Source organism: Triticum dicoccoides, chromosome 2B (assembly GCF_002162155.2).
Source record: "Triticum dicoccoides isolate Atlit2015 ecotype Zavitan chromosome 2B, WEW_v2.0, whole genome shotgun sequence".
Taxonomy (NCBI): Eukaryota; Viridiplantae; Streptophyta; class Magnoliopsida; order Poales; family Poaceae; genus Triticum; species Triticum dicoccoides.
The window spans coordinates 80,234,686-80,244,295 of NC_041383.1; positions in this window are offsets into that span (position 1 = coordinate 80,234,686).

Sequence of the window (9,610 nt, forward strand, 5' to 3'; positions counted from 1 at the left end):
ATACACACCCCAGCAGGACCGTCAAATGTGTATTGTTGTTGTAATTTTAAACATTACAAGTTTGTTGTTGGAAAAACCTTATTACCCAATTAGTAATGAGTCCTTTAAAATGTCCGTGTCATTTTAAAATCTTCTCTCAGCAGCAATCTTATAGTGTCAATATGTTTTTGTTCGTGATGTCCTTGAGAATAACGTCACTTAATTTTTGTTCATTGTTAGTTCTATGGGAAATCGTACTAAAGTCGCGAGGTCCCTAGACAACAGTGAGCACAATTATTATGGCCATGGTCAACATTTTTAACATGACATTCCAAAACAATGCACTATCCATATAATTTACTTTGTAAACTAGATGCACGCGTTGTGTTCTTGCAATAGCACAAAAAAATCTCAAGACCTGTAGGTACGATGCCGAGCAAGATCAATCACGCAAGGTTGGTATCACGCAGTGGCGAATCTACTTGTGTTAATTCCCTCAAAAACCGATTTGAACCGTGCAAAAAAAAAAACTCAGGCACTCCATGTCGGAGTGGTGTGGCATGTCAAGTTTTTCAATCAGGGCTCATTAACGCCTGAGAGCCGCTTGCATGGCAAGTTGTACTACAATCATGGCGTCAGACCCTGAGAGCTGCTTGCATGCCTATGAACCATTTATCCTGCTGGTTGTTGGTTTTTGAGATAGCTTACCAGGCTTGCTGCCTGGTTAACTACCCATCACGAAACATGTATATAAACAGCTGCCAGCTTCTCTCCGTAAGCGATATGGTCCTAAAAAACGGTACTTTTTTTTTACCTTATGTGCGTGCCTTTATATGGCCCAAACGGAAAGCCCATTGCTCTAAAACGGGGTGACCCACGGGCCGTCTCGCCGGCTGGTAAAGGACGTTCGATTTTGCCTAAGCTCAGTGGATACCGGACCGGCGATTCATCTCTGAAACGCATGGCTATGAAATTCATCTAAGACTGGATAGTTATGAAATTCATGTTGGAGAAAAGGTGCAAGCAAATATATTCTTCTTAATGTGTTTCTTTTTTTACTTGGACAAGAATATGGACAGAGATGTACACAACCCTTGATGGGTTCCTCTGCCTCCTGTCGGCACCGCCGCCGGTCCGTCTCGTCTCCGGTGGCCTTAGGGCTACGGTGACGCGGTGGATCTCGGTCCTTACTGGCGGGAGGGCTCCGTTAGATATTCCTTCATATTTTGTTAGGGTTTGTGTCCTACTCGGAAAGATGAGACGACGCCGCCTCTCTAAAGATGGAATAATGTTCTCCCCGCCTAGTCCCCGTCCCGGTGGAGCGTCTAGCATCATCGGTGGGCATGTGGAGGTGTGTCTCCGGCGGTTGGCTCGGATATGGTCATAGTTCTCTACATTCGTGTGTCTTCAGATTGGATCTTTCCTATCTATTCTTCAATGGTGGCGGGTGCTAGTCTAGTGCGCTGGTCCTATGGGACCTTAGCACGATAACTTCCTCACTGTCTACTACAACAACTATTTCCCGGCTCTGGCGAGGGAGAGACAATGACAACAACGCGCTTTCGGCTCGCTTCAGTGCTTGTAGTAGTCGCTGGGTGGTTTATGGATCTGGATGTAATTTTTTATTATTTCTGATGTTCGTTGTACTTTCATAATTGAAGATGAATAGGCTATAAGTTTTCCACCAAAAAAAGATTTACACAATCATAGGTAAGGACATCTCCAACGCTTACCCCCAAAGTGCACACCACATCCGTCTGCGAATGCGGGGAGGGGGAGTGCGCATACTGATGTGGGGCCATCCAATGGTAGTTGCATACATTTCTAAGCACGGACGAATTGTAAGCAAACCGGATAATTTTCATCTAAACCAAACAAAAACATTTACGTTCCAGACATATTTTAACTAAAATATAGCGGATTAAGGCTAGCCTATTCTAACCAAGTCTATGATTGGCCGGCTCGGCGCCCGTTTCCCACCCCATATCTATGTCCGGCAGCAAGTTCATCGGAACGCCGTGAGCCCTTGAGAATATGCTTCGACGAGAGGGGAAGAATAACATCCGCCTCTGTGAAGCCTGGATCAGCAGTTGGTTTTAGAACGATGGAAGATGATGACGGTGGACTACGCCTTCGCAAACTAGGCAAGTCACCGGCTGTGACGCGTGGCGTAGCGGTTGTGGTGGCCTTTTTGGGATCCGAGCGGCGGTGGCTGTTGGGGAACGTTGCAGAAAATAAAAAATTTCTACGCTTCACCAAGATCAATCTATGGAGTCATCTAGCAACGAGAGAGAGGATAACATCTACACACCCTTGTAGATCGCGAGCGGAAGCGTTCAAGAGAACGGGGTTGAGGGAGTCGTACTCGTCGTGATCCAAATCACCGGAGATCCTAGCGCCGAACGGACGACACCTCCGCGTTCAACACACGTACGGTTGGGAAGACGTCTCCTCCTTCTTGATCCAGCAAGGGGGAAGGAGAGGTTGATGGAGATCCAGCAGCACGACGGCGTGGTGGTGGATGCAGCAGCGATCTCGGCAGGGCTTCGCCAAGCTTCAACGAGAGGGAGAGGTGGTGCGTGGGGAGAGGGAGGCGCCAGAGAGTTGGGTGCGGCTTCCCTCCATCTCCCCTCTTTATATAGGCCCCCTAGGGGGGGCGGCGGCCAAGGGGGTGGCTTGCCCCCCAAGCCAAGTGGAGGCGCCCCCACCCCTAGGGTTTCCAACCCTAGGCGCAGAGGGGCCCAAGGGGGGGCGCACCAGCCCACCAGGGGCTGGTTCCCCTCCCACTTCAGCCCATGGGGCCCTCCGGGATAGGTGGCCCCACCCGGTGGACCCCCGGGACCCTTTCGGTGGTCCCGGTACAATACCGGTGACCCCCAAAACTTTCTCGATGGCCGAAACTTTACTTCCTATATATAATTCTTTACCTCCGGACCATTCCGGAACTCCCCGTGACGTCCGGGATCTTATCCGGGACTCCGAACAACTTTCGGGTTACTGCATACTAATATCTCTACAACCCTAGCGTCACCGAACCTTAAGTGTGTAGACCCTATGGGTTCGGGAGACATGCATACATGACCGAGACGCCTCTCCGATCAATAACCAACAACGGGATCTGGATACCCATGTTGGCTCCCACATGCTCCTCGATGATCTCATCGGATGAACCACGATGTCGAGGATTCAACAATCCCGTATACAATTCCCTTTGTCAATCGGTACGTTACTTGCCCGAGACTCGATGTCGGTATCCCAATACCTCATTTAATCTCGTTACCGGCAAGTCACTTTACTCGTACCATAATGCATGATCCCGTGACCAGACACTTGGTCACATTGAGCTCATTATGATGATGCATTACCGAGTGGGCCCAGAGATACCTCTCGGTCATACGGAGTGACAAATCCCAGTCTCGATTCGTGCCAACCCAATAGACACTTTCGGAGATACCCGTAGTGCACATTTATAGTCACCTAGTTACGTTGTGACGTTTGGCACACCCAAAGCACTCCTACGGTATCCGGGAGTTGCACAATCTCATGGTCTAAGGAAATGATACTTGACATTTGGAAAAGCTCTAGCAAAACGAACTACACGATCTTTGTGCTACGCTTACGATTTGGTCTTGTCCATCACATCATTCTCCTAATGATGTGATCCCGTTATCAATGACATCCAATGTCCATAGTCAGGAAACCATGACTATCTGTTGATCAATGAGCTAGTCAACTAGAGGCTCACTAGGGACGTGTTGTGGTCTATGTATTCACACATGTATTACGATTTCCGGATAATACAATTATAGCATGAACCATAGACAATTATCATGAACAAAGAAATATAATAATAACCATTTTATTATTGCCTCTAGGGCATATTTCCAACAGTCTCCCACTTGCACTAGAGTCAATATTCTAGTTACATTATGATGAATCAAACACCCATAGCATTCTGGTGTTGATCATGTTTTGCTCCGGGGAGAGGTTTAGTCAACGGATCTGCTACATTCAGGTCCGTATGTACTTTACAAATATCTATGTCTCCATCTTGAACATTTTCACGAATGGAGTTGAAGCGACGCTTGATGTGCCTTGTCTTCTTGTGAAACCTGGGCTCCTTGACAAGTGCAATAGCTCCAGTGTTGTCACAGAAGAGTGTGATCGGCCCCGACGCATTGGGTATGACTCCTAGGTCGGTGATGAACTCCTACACCCAGATTGCTTCATGCGCTGCCTTCGAGGCTGCCATGTATTCTGCTTCACATGTAGATCCCGCCATGACGCTTTGCTTGAAACTGCACCAGCTTACTGCCCCACCATTCAAAATATACACGTATCCGGTTTGTGACTTAGAGTCATCCAGATCTGTGTCGAAGCTGGCGTCGACGTAACCCTTTACGACGAGCTCTTCGTCACCTCCATAGAAACATATCCTTAGTCCTTTTGAGGTACTTTAGGATGTTCTTGACCGCTGTCCAGTGTTCCATGCCGGGATTACTTTGGTACCTTCCTACCAAACTTACGGCAAGGTTTACATCAGGTCTGGTACACAACATGGCATACATAATAGACCCTATAGCTGAGGCATAGGGGATGACACTCATCTTTTCTCTATCTTCTTCCGTGGTCGGGCATTGAGCTGAGCTCAATTTCACACCTTGCAACACAGGCAAGAACCCCTTCTTAGACTGATCCATATTGAACTTCTTCAATATCTTATCAAGGTATGTGCTTTGTGAAAGACCTATGAGGCGTCTCGATCTATCCCTATAGATCTTGATGCCTAGTATATAAGCAGCTTCTCCAAGGTCCTTCATTGAAAAACACTTATTCAAGTAGGCCTTAATGCTGTCCAAAAATTCTATATCATTTCCCATCAAAAGTATGCCATCTACATATAGTATGAGAAATGCTACAGAGCTCCCACTCACTTTCTTGTAAATGCATGCTTCTCCATAAGTCTGCATAAACCCAAACGCTTTAATCATCTCATCAAAGCGAATGTTCCAACTCCGAGATGCTTGCACCAGCCCATAAATGGATCGTTGGAGTTTGCATACCTTGTTAGCATTCTCAGGGTCGACAAAACCTTCCGGCTGCATCATATACAGTTCTTCCTTAAGATGCACGTTAAGGAATGCCGTTTTGACGTCCATTTGCCATATCTCATAATCATAGTATGCGGCAATTGCTACCATGATTCGGACGGACTTTAGCTTCGCTACGGGAGAGAATGTCTCATCATAGTCAACCCCTTGAACTTGTCGATAACCCTTAGCGACAAGTCGAGCTTTATAGATGGTAACGTTACCATCCGCGTCTGTCTTCTTCTTAAAGATCCATTTGTTTTCTATCGCTCGCTAATCATCAGGCAAGTCTGTCAAAGTCCATACTTCATTTTCATACATGGATCCTATCTCGGATTGCATGGCTTCAAGCCATTTGTTGGAATCTGGGCCCGCCATCGCTTCTTCATAGTTCGAAGGTTCACCGTTGTCTAACAACATGATTTCTAGGACAGGTTTGCCATACCACTCTGGTGTGGAACGTGTCCTCGTGGACCTACGAAGTTCAGTAGTAACTTGATCCAAAGTACCTTGATCATCATCATTAACTTCCTCTTAAGTTAGTGCTGGCACCACAGGAACATCTTCCTGAGCTGCGCTACTCACTGGTTCAAGAGGTAGTACTTCATCAAGTTCCACTTTCCTCCCACTTACTTCTCTCGAGAGAAACTCTTTCTCCAGAAAGGACCCGTTCTTGGCAACAAAGATCTTGCCTTCGGATCTTAGGTAGAAGGTATACCCAATGGTTTCCTTAGGGTATCCTATGAAGACACATTTTTCCGACTTGGGTTCGAGCTTTTCAGGTTGAAGTTTCTTGACATAAGCATCGCATCCCCAAACTTTTAGAAACGATAGCTTAGGTTTCTTCCCAAACCATAATTCATACGGTGTTGTCTCAACGGATTTAGACGGTGCCCTATTTAAAGTGAATGTAGCTATCTCTAGAGTGTATCCCCAAAATGATAGCGGTAAATCGGTAAGAGACATCATAGATCACACCATATCCAATAAACTGCGATTACGACGTTCAGACACACCGTTATGCTGAGGTGTTCCAGGTGGCGTGAGTTGTGAAACGATTCCACATTTCCTTAAGTGCGTACCGAATTCATGACTTAAATATTCTCCTCCACGATATGATCATAAGAACTTTATCTTTCGGTCACGTTGATTCTCTACCTCATTCTGAAATCCCTTGAACTTTTTAAAGGTCTCAGACTTGTGTTTCATCAAGTAGACATACCCATATCTACAAGTCGTCAGTGAGAGTGAGAACATAACGATATCCTCCGCAAGCCTCAACGCTCATTGGACCGCACACATCAGTATGTATGATTTCCAATAAGTTGGTTGCTCGCTCCATTGTTCCGGAGAACGGAGTCTTGGTCATTTTGCCCATGAGGCATGGTTCGCATGTGTCAAATGACTCATAATCGAGAGACTCTAAAAGTCCATCAGCATGGAGCTTCTTCATGCGCTTGACACCAATGTGACCAAGGCAGCAGTGCCACAAGTATGTGGGACTATCGTTATCAACTTTGCATCTTTTGGTATTTACACTATGAATATGTGTAACATCACGTTCGAGATTCATTAAGAATAAACCATTGACCATTGGGGCATGACCATAAAACATATCTCTCATATAAATAGAACAACCATTATTCTCAGATTTAAATGAGTAGCCATCTCGTATTAAACGAGATCCAGATACAATGTTCATGCTCAAAGCGGGCACTAAATAACAATTATTGAGGTTTAAAACTAACCCCATAGGTAAATGTAGAGGTAGCGTGCCGACGGCGATCACATCGACCTTGGAACCATTCCCGACGCGCATCGTCACCTCGTCCTTCGCCAGTCTCCACTTATTCCGTAGCTCCTGCTTTGAGTTACAAATATGAGCAACCGCACCGGTATCAAATACCCAGGAGCTACTACGAGTGCTGGTAAGGTACACATCAATAACATGTATATCACATATACCTTTGGTGTTGCCGGCCTTCTTGTCCGCTAAGTACTTGGGGCAGTTCCACTTCCAGTGACCACTTCCCTTGCAATAAAAGCACTCAGTCTCAGGCTTGGGTCCATTCCTTGGCTTCTTCCTGGTAACTGGCTTACCGGGCGCGGCAACTCCCTTGCCGTCCTTCTTGAAGTTCTTCTTACCCTTGCCTTTCTTGAACTTAGTGGTTTTATTCACCATCAACAATTGATATTCCTTTTTGATCTATACCTCCGCTGATTTCAGCATTGAATATACCTCAGGAATGGTCTTTTCCATTCCCTGCATATTGAAGTTTATCACAAAGCTCTTGTAGCTCGGTGGAAGCGACTGAAGGATTCTGTCAATCACCGCGTCATCCGGGAGATTAACTCCCAGCTGAATCAAGCGGTTGTGCAACCCAGACATTTTGAGTATGTGCTCACTAACAGAACTATTTTCCTCCATCTTACAACTGAAGAACTTGTCGGAGACTTCATATCTCTCGACCCGGGCATGAGCTTGAAAAACCATTTTCAGCTCTTCGAACATCTCATATGCTCCGTGTTGCTCAAAACGCTTTTGGAGCCCCGGTTCTAAGTTGTAAAGCATGCCGCACTGAACGAGGGAGTAATCATCAGCACGAGACTGCCAAGCGTTCATAAAGTCTTGGTTCTCTAGGATGGGTGCTTCACCTAGCGGTGCTTCAAGGACATAATCTTTCTTGGCAGCTATGAGGATGATCCTCAGGTTCCGGACCCAGTCCGTATAGTTGCTGCCATCATCTTTCAGCTTGGTTTTCTCTAGGAACGCATTGAAGTTGAGGGTAACGTGGGCCATTTGATCTACAAGACATATTGTAAAGATTTTAGACTAAGTTCATGATAATTAAGTTCATCTAATCAAATTATTTAATGAACTCCCACTCAGACAGACATCCCTCTAGTCATCTAAGTGAAACATGATCCGAGTCAACTAGGCCGTGTCCGATCATCATGTGAGACGGACTAGTCGACATCGGTGAACATCTCCATGTTGATCTTATCTTCTATACGACTCATGCTTGACCTTTCGGTCCTCTGTGTTCCGAGGCCATGTCTGTACATGCTAGGCTCGTCAAGTCAACCCAAGTGTATTGCGTGTGTAAATCTGGCTTACACCCGTTGTATTCGAACGTTAGGATCTATCACACCCGATCATCACGTGGTGCTTCGAAACAACGAACCTTCGCAACGGTGCACAGTTAGGGGAAACACTTTCTTGAAATTATTACGAGGGATCATCTTATTTAAGCTACCGTCATTCTAAGCAAATAAGATGTAAAACATGATAAACATCACATGCAATCAAATAGTGACATGATATGGCCAATATCATATTGCTCCTTTGATCTCCATCTTCGGGGCGCCATGATCATCTTCGTCACCGGCATGACACCATGATCTCCATCATCGTGTCTTCATGAAGTTGTCACACCAACGATTACTTCTACTTCTATGGCTAACGTGTTTAGCAACAAAGTAAAGTAATTTACATGGCGTTATACAATGACACGCAGGTCATACAGAAAATAAAGACAACTCCTATGGCTCCTGCCGGTTGTCATACTCATCGACATGCAAGTCGTGATTCCTATTACAAGAACATGATCTCATACATCACATATATATCATTCATCACAACTTTTGGCCATATCACATCACAAAGCACATGCTGCAAAAATAAGTTAGACGTCCTCCAATTGTTGTTGCATGTTTTTACGTGGCTTCTATAGGTTTCTAGCAAGAATGTTTTCTTACCTACGTGAAAGCCATAACGTGATATGCCAATTTCTATTTACCCTTCATAAGGACCCTTTTCATCGAATCCGCTCCAAGTGAAGTGGGAGAGACAGACACCCGCTAGCCACCTTATGCAACTAGTGCATGTCAGTCGGTGGAACCTGTCTCACGTAAGCGTACGTGTAAGGTCGGTCCGGGCCGCTTCATCCCATGATGCCGCCGAAGCAAAATAAGACTAGTAGTGGCAAGAAAATTGACAACATCTACGCCCACAACAAATTTGTGTTCTACTCGTGCATAGTAACTACGCATAGACCTAGCTCATGATGTCACTGTTGGGGAACATTGCAGAAAATTAAAAATTTCTACACTTCACCAAGATCAATCTATGGAGTCATCTAGCAACGAGAGAGAGGATAGCATCTACATACCCTTGTAGATCGCGAGCGGAAGCGTTCAAGAGAACGGGGTTGAGGGAGTCGTACTCGTCGTGATCCAAATCGCCGAAGATCCTAGCGCCGAACGGACGGCACCTCCGCGTTCAACACACGTACGGTTGGGAAGACGTCTCCTCCTTGATCCAGCAAGGGGGAAGGAGAGGTTGATGGAGATCCAGCAGCACGACAACTTTGTGGTGGATGCAGCAGCGATCTCCGCAGGGCTTCGCCAAGCTTCAGCGAGAAGGAGAGGTGGTGCGTGGGGAGAGGCAGGCGCCAGAGACTTGGGTGCGGCTGCCCTCCCTCCCCCCTATTTATATAGGCCCCCTAGGGGGAGGGCACCGGCCCTAGGAGATGCAATCT